Below are 14,473 nucleotides of genomic sequence, written 5' to 3' on the forward strand. Positions count from 1 at the left end.
TAAAAACAACATACACATGGTCTTAAACATACACATGCAATGAGTTCTTTATCCTGCTTAATTTCAACTGAGCTTCAGAACAGGATATCAACATAACCACAAGAACAAGAAGTGTCTTTTTTTAGCTGCTACAGGTGGTCTGATAGACTTTGTTGTCTATTCCATGGTATAGACAACAATAAATTCCAATCAAAATGATCCCACAATGAAAATGAATGGGAAAGGTAAAGAAAAAAAAAAATTCTTTTAAATAAAACCATCATGAATATGACCATCTCCACACATAAATAAAGGCCTGGTACTAAAGCATAAATGCAATGTGGAAATAACATTTTCACTTAAAGACACACGCGCACACACAAATACAACCCAACACACTGGTGTGACTGCAACACAACACAAACCAACAGCGATCTTTTTTTTAATAATAATAAAAAAACAACAACAATAAAATCAGTAAAATACAGTATCCAAAAATGTCCACACATAATTAAAGATTGATGCTGATTGTAGAGCAAAAGCAATGTGGAACGAAAATGTTCACTCACAAAAGATGACATGTTTATAGAAATAGGAAAATAAAGTCAATAAATCCAGCATAAATCCAAACATTTGGTACTAGAGCACAAATGCAATGTTTAACGAACATGCTTATGCACATGTACACACACACACACACACACACACACACACCCACGCGCGCACACACACACACACACACACACACAAACTCACGTGTGTTCACTCTTCACTCCTGTTAATATATCTTTATTGCTGGTTTTTATTGTTTTATTATTAGTTTTATTTACTTTTTATTATTAATATCTTATCCTGAAGTTAATGTTTTTAAATATTGAAATGAATAAAATGTAATTACAATCAAGTGTTTTAGTGGCAACTAATCTCGGCAAATGTGTGTGCCAATATTGCAAAAACAAACATTTCAAAAGACCTCAGACAACAACACCAAAAACAACAAATTCTAACCTTTGAAAAATACTTATTTTAATATATTTTATTATGTTTAAATATATATTCACAAAATATATAACAGAAGTTGTGAGAGGAGCAGTTGGCCACATCCAGAAAAATGAATGGATCTCTATGGGCCTCTGTTATAGTATGGTCATAACACACCTAATACACACCTAACCCTAACCAGCAGATGGCAGAATTCTGCCACCTAGAGCAATATCCAGAAATAACTCATATTTAATTTTGATTAACATTAAAGTGTTTTTTTTTTTTTCATAAAAAATACCATTTCATAAGCAAACTAATTTTGTGGTAAATAGGTATGCCCTGAGGATGGTTGTATTACCGAAAGCTTGGCATTAAATTTTGCTTGAAGGACGCAAGTGTGCAGACAATTTATTCTTTGAGTTGTCAAGTGTTATCTGTCTGGCACCTTGTTTGCCGTGAGTGGGGTGAAACTCTTTCATATTGTTAAATAGGTTAAAAAGAGAAGTAATTAACATTTACTCTACAATAATCATTCTATAAAAATAACCCCATAGATAGAAGAGTTAACTGTATGAGAACCAATAAAGGGTTAACCTGAAACTCATGAATATTGATGTTAAAGTGAATATAATTAAAAAATAATTATTGATATAATTGACATTATATTCAAATTCACATCTCAACCATAACGCTCCAGTCCTCAGTCTGAGCAAAGTGGTCTGATATTTTTTTTTTCCAATTGTGGTCTAATCTGTTTCAGATCAATCCATCTATAATTAGTAGATCTACATAAAAACAAAGCAAAGTTTATCATTCTCTTCCGGCCCAAGTGGCCTGTTTTTCACAGAATATGTTAATTAAAGAGACCACTTTTTCCTGTGCTCAGACAGACAATAGGAGCATTATGGTGGAGGCGTGATTGCAGCAAAGAACAGATGAAGAGGGTGTTTACATAGAAAAAGTGCAAAAAACTTTCAGTTCAATTAGTGGTCAGAGAAGGGTGGAAAATATGAATGTAAAACTAAATTATGTGACTTTATTACGTGGAATTTTTTTTTTTAAGATTTAATGGATAGATTCGCTGAGGTTCAGAAGACGTCACAGGCTATGAAGCACTTCTTACCAAAGCGCTCTAGCTTTGCAGCAGATCGCCCAAAACAGCCGTCTGCTTGAAGCTCCCAGCCACAGCCACAGCCTCCATCCTCCGCCGCTTCACAGCGCCATCAAGCCTGGGACCAGATACCATGCTCTTGCTCTCCCCTTCGTGTGGGCCCGGCAAAAGATTGAGATAAACCCCAAAGCCTTAAAGTCTTGCTAGTCCTCCTAGGGAAACAACAGTGTTTAAGTCTCACCACGGCCAGACTTCCACCGAAACTTTTCGCTCCTTCAGTTCCAGAAAATGTGACTGTTCCAGTGCCGGTAGCATGGCCCACTTTCCTGAACACAAATGCCGTTTCCATGGTGATCCAGATATCACATAAACAGTGTAATTTCTGGTATTCCGGCCACAGCCGATGGTGTTATGAGTGTAATAAAAATGTCCACTGCCCAGTGTTCATATGAAGAGTTCAGATGCAAAAGCCTCTAAATGCCATTTGAAATTTTCTTCTTTAATGATAATTTTTATCAAACTTGTATTTTTAAGTTCAGTAATTTCACTTAAATGGCAATGATAATTACCTATTAATTGTTATTTAAGTGAAATTACTGAACTTAAATTTACAAGTTTGATAAAAATCATCATTAAAGAAGAAAATTTCAAATGGCATTTAGAGGCTTTTGCATCTGAACTCTTCATATGAACACTGGGCAGTTCAGGGTTCAGGGTACAGTTCAGGGCTCGCTCAAATAAAATCAACTCATGTCAATTGTCCATTAAATGAGGTGAATGTGCCCACAACCCACAACAGCAGTGCTCACAAACACGCCTCTCTCGCTCTCTCTCTCAGCAAACTGCTATAAGGGAATCGAGCACGGTCAGGCTGCCCGCCACACGGTCGAAACTAAGTTAAAAACCGAAGTAGCCCATCTACTTCGAGCTGAAATGATGAAACTGCTGAGCAAAGGTATATACAGCAGATATTTTCTGGTACAGAAAAAAAATGGGGGTTTCAGACTCATTCTAGATCTAAGACAGGTGAACAAAGTGCTTGTGAAACGCCAGTTCAGAATGCTCACAACCAGGAAAATCCTCACGCAGATTTGTCAAGGAGTCTGGTTTAATGTGAATAGATCTGAAGGACCCCCAAATACAAATAGCATCACGTCACAGGCGATTCTTGAGATTGGCCTTCGAGGGCCAGGCATATCAATACAGTCCTACCGTTCGGCCTGTCTCCAGCACCCCGTACATTTAGATTGTGCATGGATGCAGCTCTTGCATCCGTGAAACTTCGGGGCATGCGTGTTTTGAACTACTTGGACGATTGGCTGATTCTAGCTCGATCACACTCAGAGCTCATAGAACACAGGACCATATTACTCAAACATCTCAAATGGGTGAAAAGTTTGCTGTCTCCCAGTCAGAAAATATCTTTCCTGGGCCTAGAACTGAACTCGAACTGTCTGACACCGCGACTGTTGCCAGAGTGCAGACTGAACATTCATCATGAAAATCCTTGCGAATCATGATTTCATGCGTATCATGAAATCCTTCCACTGTCACACTATAGTCCTGCTCAAAAGGTTTCAGAAAATGCAGTCTCATGACCTCAGCATCATCAGTACTCCAGTTGGGTCTGCTTCACATGCTCCTGCTGCAGTTATGGCTAAAAGTGTGAGTACCACCTCGGACATTGGGCCTCCGGCCTGTTTCGCCTCAAAGCGAAATGCGTCACAGCTCTGAAACCTTGGAGAACAATCGAACAATACCAGTCAGGAGTAAACCTGGGGACTACCTCGAGTGTGCAGGTGGTGTCCATGGACGCCTCCACCTCGGGATGGAGAGTGCTGCACGAGGGCAGACTGTTCTTTGGCCAGTGGTCAGAACGGGAGAAGCTCCTACACATAAACTGTCTTGAAATGATGGCAATCGACAACGCGTTGAGGTGCTTTTGTCCCCAAATAAAAAGTCACCATGTCTTGGTCTGGCTCGGACAGAATGTCAGTGGTGGCCTACATAAATCGCCAGGGTGGCGTCGGAACGCCTCCTGGTCTGGGCTCAGCACAAGCTGCTCTCATTGAGTGCAGCACACGTGCCTGGTCAACTGAATTTGGGACCAGACAGACTGTTCAGAAACAATGTTCCAGCTGGAGAATGGTCTCTGCACCCGCAGATGGCCCTACTGCTGTGGGAGACATTCGGCAGAACGCAGGTAGACCTGCATGCAAAATGCTCTCTGTCCGAAGTTTTTCTCCAAGAGCAGGGATGTGCTGGCCACGTCTGGCCCCGCATGCTTTCCCGCCGTATTGCTCCTGCCTCAGGTATAGAAACGAATCAGGGAAAACGGATGCTCGGTGTTACTTGTGGCTCCGCTCTGGAAAAAAAATAGGCTTGGTTGCCAGTTCTGATGCAGCGGAGAAGCACTGCCCCATGGCCAATACTGACGAGGAAAGACCTCCTCTCTCAGGCCAAGGGCTCAATTTGGCATCCTCACCCGGAGCTGTGGTCCCTGCACGCATGGGCCATCAACGGGTACCCGCGAACCTCCCAGAGGGAGTGTTAAACACGATCACGCAGGCTAGAGAGCCATCTACAAGACGGCTCTATTCCTCAAAATGGTCTGTGTTTTCTGGCTGGTGCAAAGCCCGAGGATTTTCACCCCAAGACTGCCGGGTTACGGAAGTTCTCTCCTTCCTTCAAGAGCTGCTGGATAAGGGCAGAACCCCATTCACATTCAAAGTTTATGTGGTTGCCATAGCAGCATTTATGAAACCTGTGACTGGCCAGTCACTGGGTAAGAACGATCCGGTCATCCGCTTCCTTAAGGGAGCTAAAGGGAGATGAATCCTCCGAGATGCCCCTCAGTCCCCATGTGGGACTACGGTTTTGGAAGCCATGAAAGGTGACCCGTTCGAGCCAATCCACTTGTTGGACATGAAACATCTGTCACTCAAAACAGTGTTTTTCTTATGTCTCTTGCTTCAGTGAAGCACATAGGGGATTTACAAGCGCTGTCAGTAAGCTTGTACGTGTATGGAATTTGGGCCAAATGACTCGAAAGTCATACTCAAACCAAGACAAGGATATGTGCCTAAATCCCTCAACAAACCTTTCAGGGCTCAGGTTATTTGATCTGTCTTCCCTGCTGGTTTACAACAAGGAAAAGGACACAAGCTTCCTTTGCCCAGTCAGGGCATTGAGAGCTTTTGTGTCTCGCTCGTCTGTTTTCAGACAGACTGAGCAGCTCTTTGTTTCATTCAGCGGACGTGCTAAGGGACTAGCCGCATTGAAACAGAGCCTATCCAGATGGATAGTTGATGCTATAGCGCTGGCATACACGTCTAAATACTTGAAGTGTCCTTTAGGTGTTAGAGCACCCTCCACAAGAGGCAAGGCTTTACCTTACAGGATATTTGTATGGCTGCAGGTCAGGCCTCCCAGTACATTTATAAGGTTTTATAACCTATAGGTTCCAGCCTTACAGGCTAAACTACCTTCAGTCTAAAATCAGTATTGTCTGCCACGTTGCTTTGGCTCAGAATACTACAACCGCTTGAGCACCGCTCGCTGATTGATATAATTACTCCATGGGCAAATGTAAGACCCATACTCTTACACAGTCCAGGCCAAACATTTTCATCCTGACTGTGTGGAACACCGTTAATGTGATTAGCTCCCTTAGGAGCTAACTTATTGGGAATGACGCTTCTAGGCTCTCTTCTCAGACTCTTTGTGAGTCCCTGGTAATTATGCACTATAATATGAGCCCTGGGCACCTGCCCTTGGGACTTTGGTGTTGAATTCATGCACACACTGCGTTTTACACTGTGTTCCCCTAGCATGAGATATTACGCAGTACTAGAGAACGTCTCGTAAGAGAACTTACTCGGTTACTAACGTAACATCGGTTCTTTCTAGAAGAGGGAACGATTACTGCGTATCTTTGTGACGTAGTGGGGGCGAAGTGCCCCCCTTGGATCTGACGTCACCAAGGGCCTCCCTCGATAGTCTGCTGCAGTTGCCGCAGGACAGACACCCAATAGGCACGCAAGCTGTCTTGCCTATGTCTGCATGCTGCCACAACGCGTTTTACATGAATTCAAAATTAAAGCTACACTGTGTGATTTTTTTGCCCCCATCTAGCGGTGAAAAGGTATATGACCATGAATATTAGTTTATGTTCCTCTCAATTCCGATTTCGTTTTAACTCATATGGTGGCCAATGTAGTCCAAGATTAACATGGCTTCCAGTTCGACCTCGTCCACGAGTTTTAACTCAAATGTAAACACCAAAGGCGAAGCTTGAATTAACGGGTATGTCCCTCTTTGGTTAATGTACTTTCAAGATGGAGGGGCAACATGGCGACCGACATTAAAACCCCTTACCCATATGTATTTTCAATAGCATATTATACACTCACGAGAATACTTTATTACTTGATTGAAGTAAATATACATTAATGAGCACATATGTTTTTGAAAAAACTAAGTGTTTTTAGCTAAGAATAAGAGAGTTACACAGTGTAGCGTTAAGGATCATTTTTGGCTTCAATATCTTGCGGAAAAGAGGTTTTCTCCTACTCATTCCCTCTTCTAAAGAGAACTGAGATTACATTAGTAACCGAGTACTTTTTACTTTGACACGGCACAGTGCGGATGAATCCAATGTTTGAGGAGAATTTGCAGCTGTCAGTCACCATGCCGGTGTGGATAATAGTCTTTTGCATTTTACAGCGGGTGAATCTCTAGCTAGTTGTCACTGGTGATTGTCGTTTGAACCTTTCTGGATCCGCCATCAAATTGATAAGTTTAATTATATCAAGTGCTGTGAGAAAAGGCTAAATCTCCACCTCCAACATCCTCACACGCAATACAGCCTACTAGCTGAGACTCCTTCTTTATATGGACAGATGTGACGTAATGATGTAAAGACCTGCTTGAATCTCCCACGGAAATCCGCCAGTACCACTGGAATTAAAACCATTATTACAAGCTCACCGCTTTAAATTGATTTTCTCTTTGTTTTTTGTTGTTTTATTAACATTAAAAGGATAGTTCCCCCAAAAATTAAAATTGTCATCATTTACTCTCTCAAGTTGTTTTAAACCAAAATCAGTTTCTTTCTTCTGTTGAAAATGAGTTATTTTGAAGAACATGACCGGCACGGACACACCAGCACGGACATGGACACCAGCACGGAGACCAGAACGGACACACTGGCATGGACACAGACACGGAAACCTGGCACGCCAACCCCAAATTTTTTATTATTAAGTGGAATTTTGGAAATCTTTACTCTACTTTGTCTTCGTAGAGAAGTGTCAGCACTTCTGTTCATATTTTTTTATTCTGTTCATGTTTGTGTTAAAGGATTTTGAAGAAAAAAAAATAATATTAAAAAAGGGAACTGCTTCTGCAGCTATATTGTGGCAACAAAATAAATTAGGTCATGTCATAAATGACACTGTAATGTAAGCAGTAAACTTCTGTACTGTATGAGCGGGCTTGTAGAAGTGATTATACAATCTTTAACTTGCACATGAAATGAAAACACCTCTGCATAAAATAAATACTCAGTATATAAGTCATTTATTATTTAATTTTCAAATTTAATGGCCATAAACTAGCATGTTGTACTTTTATACAAGTAAAATTGTATTTATTGGAGCACTATTACAACTGCTCATCCTTTTGAGTAGGAGATTTGTACTACAAAACCACAACCTGTAGGGGGCTCTGTGTCTACATACCAAAAGATCACAGCCCTCAACCTATTTTCAAACGCTTTTAGTTCAGTAAGTCACACAGACAGTCTGGATAACTTTATAGTATACTTTATGCACACAAAGTACATACAAATATATATATATATTTTTTTATTATTTATTATATTCAATTTTGAAATAATGTTAAGACTTTCATGCAATGAACTGATTATCTACACAGAGCTGTGAGGGGTAAATGGCACACCTCAAGAGAGAGATTATAGTGTGTATACATGGCCCTCTGCAACTGCATGCATGTAGCTGTCTAAATTAATACACACTAAATATAGAGTCAGTGCATCATCTCTGATCATCACACTAAGCAACACTGGAGCGTTACTGCCATCTTGCGACTAAACACAGCAACAGCTAACTTTACAAATTACTTTGGTTACATCATATAAACTCCAAAGAAATGTCCCCTATTCATGATTAACATTGCAAAATCCAAATAAGCTTTACAGATCAGAAAGACACTAAAACACTGTTTACAAGTGGTAGACAATTAGGTCCCTATGTTTATTTCTACTGATTCAGGTGTGTTCACACTTGTAGTTCGCTTCGCTTTGTTTGTTTGGTCTGGACAGGTCTGCTCAGTGTTCACATTGGCATTTTTCCCTGAAAGCAAAGAGCATAGGGATGTATGGGATATGTTCACAACCTGTTTGTTTGGCTTTGATGATGAATATTTCGAAACAGAACTTTCAAAAGCATGTTTTGTGATAAATGTGCTTGTTGTATCTGCGTAGCCTACATACCGGTATGATGATGGTATTTTTGTTTTACCAGCGAATAACTTGTGAAGAACTTATAAAATGTGTGATATAAAATGTGTGATGAAATCAAAACAGTGGCATGGATCCCTCCATCACAAGTCACACACGCACGCACACACACACACACACACACACACACACACACAAATAAAGATCTGCTGCTAGGAGACATGGTTCGGATGCCTGTACCAAACTGTGATGGGCAACATTGTGACTCTGATGAGAAAAAAAAACAAGTAGGCCTATGCTTTAGAACTCTCTCCGTTTTAGGACTGCATCTTGAGACATCATGTCCTGTTTTTGGTTCCTATGTCTTTGGTCCAAGTTGGTCATCATATTGCATTCGAACCGCACCAGAGCTCATTTGGAAGCGAACCACAGACCCAACTTTTTAGCGGTCTTGTTTCACTTGTTTGATGCGCACCGGGGTTTAGATGGTAGCTTTCACATTTAAATGAACCGCAATACCGGTGCAATCGAACCAAACAATGTCAAGTGTGAACACAGAACACACCCAGAAAGACACCAGGAGAAAGATACCCAGGGTCTTTATTTTCTGGTTAGAAATTGGGGGCTGTTCAAGTAAAATAAACTAAATAAATATAAATATAATAAACTTAAATGATGTTGTTATTATAATTATTATATTCAAAATAAATTTAAAATACTGGTTTTGTATGTTTTTATGTTCTTTAAAGAAAGTAAAAATCCTTATTAACAGTTAATTTAAATGCAATATCTTATAATTTTAAAACTACATAATAGTTGCATCTGATTTCTCTTGAATGGCTCATCATGAAGGGAAAAAGGTTGCATGTTGCTTCTCAAATTAACCCTCTATTGCATGAAATATTAATTAGGCATGGTAAAAAATGTTTTGCATGTTTTTATTACTTAAAATGAGCTAAATAACAGAAATAAAATAAAATAAAATAAAAAAAAAGTTTAAAGGAGGTCGTTGGTAAATTGTTGCCGTATGGCAACAATATGCATTCGTGGAAAGTAGCATAAAATCCACTTTTCTTTTCCAAAAAAAATCATTTTTGTTGAACAATGCTGATAACAACGGAACTTGCGACCATAGTTGGCTTATTGCTTTCGGGAAACGCACCCCTGGTCTGTTGAGGTTCCAAGCGAACCGTACCAGTACTGAAATGTGACGCTGAAACACTGAAATGTGACGCTGAAATGTAACGCTGTGACGCTGAAACAGTAGGTCACTGACTGGTCAGACAGAATCGTCACTACCAGCGTCATTGTATTTGCGACCAATAGACATCGACACGGGAAACCAAACCCGCTAGATTTAAATAGCGAGTAACAGCCACCGCTGTTATCGATCAGTCTATAATCCCACCCATTTTAAATTGGTACTAACTGCAGTGGAAAAGAAACCGAGCTAAAGCGAACCGAGCTGTGGTGAGCTGAGTCGTACCACGCAGTGGAAACACGAAGCTAGCCGAACCGTGCCGCGCCGAACCGTATTGAGCCGTACCGAACCGTGCCAGCAGTGGAAAAGTGCCATTATTCTCCATGCAAAAGCATGAGGCCACTTGGATTTTGAAGTCCAACAGTGGGAGATGAGCATTCTCTGGCATCTGGGACTGGTAGTCTCTTCTGTAAAGCTGCTATGCATTTACCATGTCAAGCATTGTGGAATACAATGCGGTGGTACCATTTAATTTCATAATAATGTTTTTATCTCTAAAACATAAGCAAAATTTGTAAACATAGTCTCAGAGTAGATTCATGCTATAAGTCAATGGACTCCATTAGGTTGAATGCACCAGGACGTTTCCATATTTGCATGTAGTTGCCATATGGCAACACATGTATTTTAGCATACTTCAAAAAAATTATAAAATCAAGACTGAATTTAATGTTAAAAAATTAAAGTTTACTTACCCCAGATAGTGATTTAATTTTTTTATTTGATGAAAACTTTCCACAATTCAGAATAAAAGGCTATTTTGGGGAGCCCCAGACAGTGATGTTTCCATGTAAATGTCCATGAGCAAAAAGGACTGGCAAACAGGATATCCTGGTCATAGGACCTCCTAAATTGTATTTTCTTCAAGGTAACCCGCCCTTTTCACAACTAACTGTAGAAACATAGATTTTATATCACAGCTTTTTAGAAAATTAAGCTAAAGTAATCGTTGCCATATGGCAACATTATGCAATAAAGGGATAACAAAGTCATCAGTTTTTCATGTTCATTTGATTAATCGTTATATGTTCAGGGAAAGGGCAAAGCAAAATCATTTTAAATTTATTTTTTATTCAAATATATTTGTGAATTGCTATTCACAATACATTTAGTTCCATCTTTACAAACCCCCAGTGAGCAAGCCAAAACAAAACGTACAGATATTAGATATTAAGATCCTCCTCTAAGAAGAAACCAATGTGCTAGAGTATGCTTTTCTGAATTTAGCTCAAGACTGAGCAGGGCAATCCCTCCTCATGAAAGGAGAAAGATGATAGCACCTACTACCTGACAGGAAGCAACCAAAACAAAATCAGCAACACAAATTTCCTGAATGTATCTGCTAATGAATACACAACCCACTGCAAGGGCGTGACTTTACAACTCAAAGCATATTTATTGAATCATTTCTTGTGTAAAAGGTAACATGCTAATTTGCTGTTCCTGTATTAGAAATACATTGTGAAACTTTTACTGATTTAGGGTTAGCTAAAATTAATTGGTTAATTAATTGCAAGCTTAATTGATTTTTTTGTGTGTTCAATATCTTGTGAAAAAAAAAAACGTTATGTTAATAAACTAGGCTTTAAGTTGAACTATTAAAATGTATTTTATTAACATTACATTAAAAAAAACTTAAGATCAAATAGCATCATTAAAAAACTTTCAAATATCACTTTGCATTAAATAAGACTCAAAAGTTGATAAAAAATGTATTTGCATTTAGCATCTGATAACATCAAATTAAGAAACTGAGAAAATAGCCTACAAGTGTTTGTGAAATTCTGAATTGAAAAGTAAATAAAAGCAGATCTTCAGTCATTCAGCATATACATAGTTCCCACAGGCGAGAGACGCCCGGAGACGCCATCTTTGAGGGCAAAACCGCTGTATTTACCATAGGCGTTTACAAAGTTTTATCAGAGAATGTCGTTTTACAAACAAATATTTATTTCTGTTTATATTGTTATGCAAATCATGAAAAGACAAAGTGAAATAGATCATAAAGAGACTATTAAAACAAGACAGAGAGAGGTACAATGCGAACATTTCATTCATAAATGGTGTGGATCCGTATGCAGTAACGAAGGAAGCACTGAGCACTGATTATGCAACTTTGCCTCAGATACAGTATATTCATGTGTACCACTATCTGGTATTGGTGAGGAGTTTTTACACATGTGAGCAATTCCGAGGCTGGAAATCACTGGAGGCGTACGATCAGATTGACGTGGGGTTGGTTTGTTGACGTTTGCTTAAGTGCAATCAATGGAAAAGTAACTTAGTCATCATAGCGAAGTAGCATGATGCTAATCTGTCTATTAAAAATTAAGCCATAGCCTGCACAACTTAATTCCTATGTTCCCCTTAAAACAGTCACCGGTGCTTTCTGTAATATGCATGTACTTGTGGGCGTCATAGTTCGGTGCATGGATATAAAAATAAATAACTCGTGTGCAATTTAATTAATGTAATGCGGAACTACATTATGCGGGATTTTAGGGACATAATCTGAGATTGCAACGCTGGAATGTGAGATCAAAATGTTGTTTTGTATGTTTTTAATACCTCGTCATTTTCAGGACATTATACAAACTGCAATGTGTTAACTTATATTTGTTTACACTCCCAATAAAACACAACATTGTGCTTTTGTCAAACAAATTCTTGCGTGTTTTGAGTGAGTTTCTTTCCTGTTTATGCTCGCCAGCCATAATCTCCGTCGTTGTTCTGACAAAATCTTAGTCTTCTCACATCCATACGGAGTCTAATGACGGGTATAGTGTAAAATCCCGATTTAACTGAACATCCAGCATGATTTTATCATCCATTGACCCAGCAGGAGATGACCATTTTCACTTTATAGCACGAAACTCATTTCACTTCGTTCAACTCGTATTGCTTCTTCTAATGTTTTGCCCTCAGCAATTGCGCCGGGTCGGCAAACGCCCCGTATGTTGTGACGTCATGAGGGAACTATGTATTGAGAATGAGGAGTTGACGTCATTGTAGAGAGCCCCTCCCCTCTCCGCCATGTTGGTAGGATTCCCACGGCAAAACAGTATTGTTTACGTGTGTTTTTAGCTCAGTAGTAGAGGAGTTTCTCGCAATTCCGCACTGTTTTACCATGCCTGGAAGTCACTGCTGCGTTAAAAACTCCTCCAGTAACTCACACGAGACATATGGAAAACATAGGAACAATGGAATACAGTTTTTTTAGGTTATCGAAATGGACACAGCATCAGGGAGAGTATCTGACGTGGAGACACTGGATTGCATGGTTGGCTGATGCCGTATACAATTTTCACTGTTTGCTGTGAAACTTGCTGTGAAACTAACTTACGTAAAAGTGTTGTTTGAGTGCCTTGTTCATTACTTTTTTATTTATTTGAAATACATGTTAGAAACAACTTGATATGGCTTAACAATATTTATTGAGAACTGAAATATATGTATCCCTCAGGTGCTCTTCGGTCATTTCTGACCGAAAAAAAATATGTTTTGAAATGTTAAAAATCACAGCTTCATCGGAATGTTACGAAACTTGGTGACTTTTATTCCATTGAGTATGTGAACACACAAAAAAAAATAAAAGAGGTCATGATCCGAGCATGCTAAGTGGTCGTAAAAAAAATAGTCACACTTGTGCTCTTCGGTCAAAAATGACCGACCATAGGAAATGAATGGGAAATTGACAAAAACACAGAAACTTTGAGAATTTTTGTGTGTACAATCTACAAATCGGCCACGATGCAGAAAAAAAGTGCTTAGCATTAAAGGGGTGACACTCTAAAACATCAAGAGTGCAAAACAGACATACCCACCCACACACAAACACACACACACACACACACTTTTATACACAAAAACACCAATAAATTGTGATTAAAAAATCTGTTTTTAATTTGTAAAAAATCACTGCTTCATCAGAAAATTACGAAACTTCGTGACTTTTATGGCAACATGTATGTGAACACACAAAAAAATTGAGGTCATGATTCGAGCACTTTAAGTGGTCGTAAAAAAATTAGATACACTTCTGCTCTTCTGTCAAACATGATTTTGACAAAAAAATTGTCAAAATTTTTGAAATTGACAAAAACAACAATCTACAACTTCAAACTACAATTTGCAATCTACAAATTGGCCATGATGCAGAAAAAAGTGCTCAACAATGAAGGGGTGACACTCTAAAACATCAAGTTTGTGATATTGCCACTCACCCATACTCACAAACAGACGCACACACGCACAAATAAACACACACCTATATTGTGTGAGTTTGTTCCTGTAAGGTCCCTTTTCTTTCACCTTATCTTTTTGCATTGCTTTACTTTCTTCCTTTTTTTCTCGTGTTCTGCACGAAAAAATGCGCGAAAATAATAAATGTGCGAAAATTAAAGAGCTTTGGAATGTTAAGTCGCGTCTCTGTGGGGTTCTAACATAGGGTTCTAAAGGCGTTGCCGCTGGTAACCGATAGCGTTAAATGTTTTTTTTTTTTTGTTTTAAGGCTTACATTTTAAATGTTTCTTTGTTTTGGGTGTGGTCAATAAATAAAGGAATTAAAAATATGGGCACAAAACCTGTTTGTCGCGCCCCACTTCCCCACCAGTGGGCTGCGCCCGCGCCCAGCACAGGAACGCAGAGTTAACTTAGC

This window comes from Pimephales promelas, chromosome 7 (assembly GCF_988280905.1).
Source record: "Pimephales promelas chromosome 7, fPimPro1.hap1.1, whole genome shotgun sequence".
Lineage (NCBI taxonomy): Eukaryota > Metazoa > Chordata > Actinopteri > Cypriniformes > Leuciscidae > Pimephales > Pimephales promelas.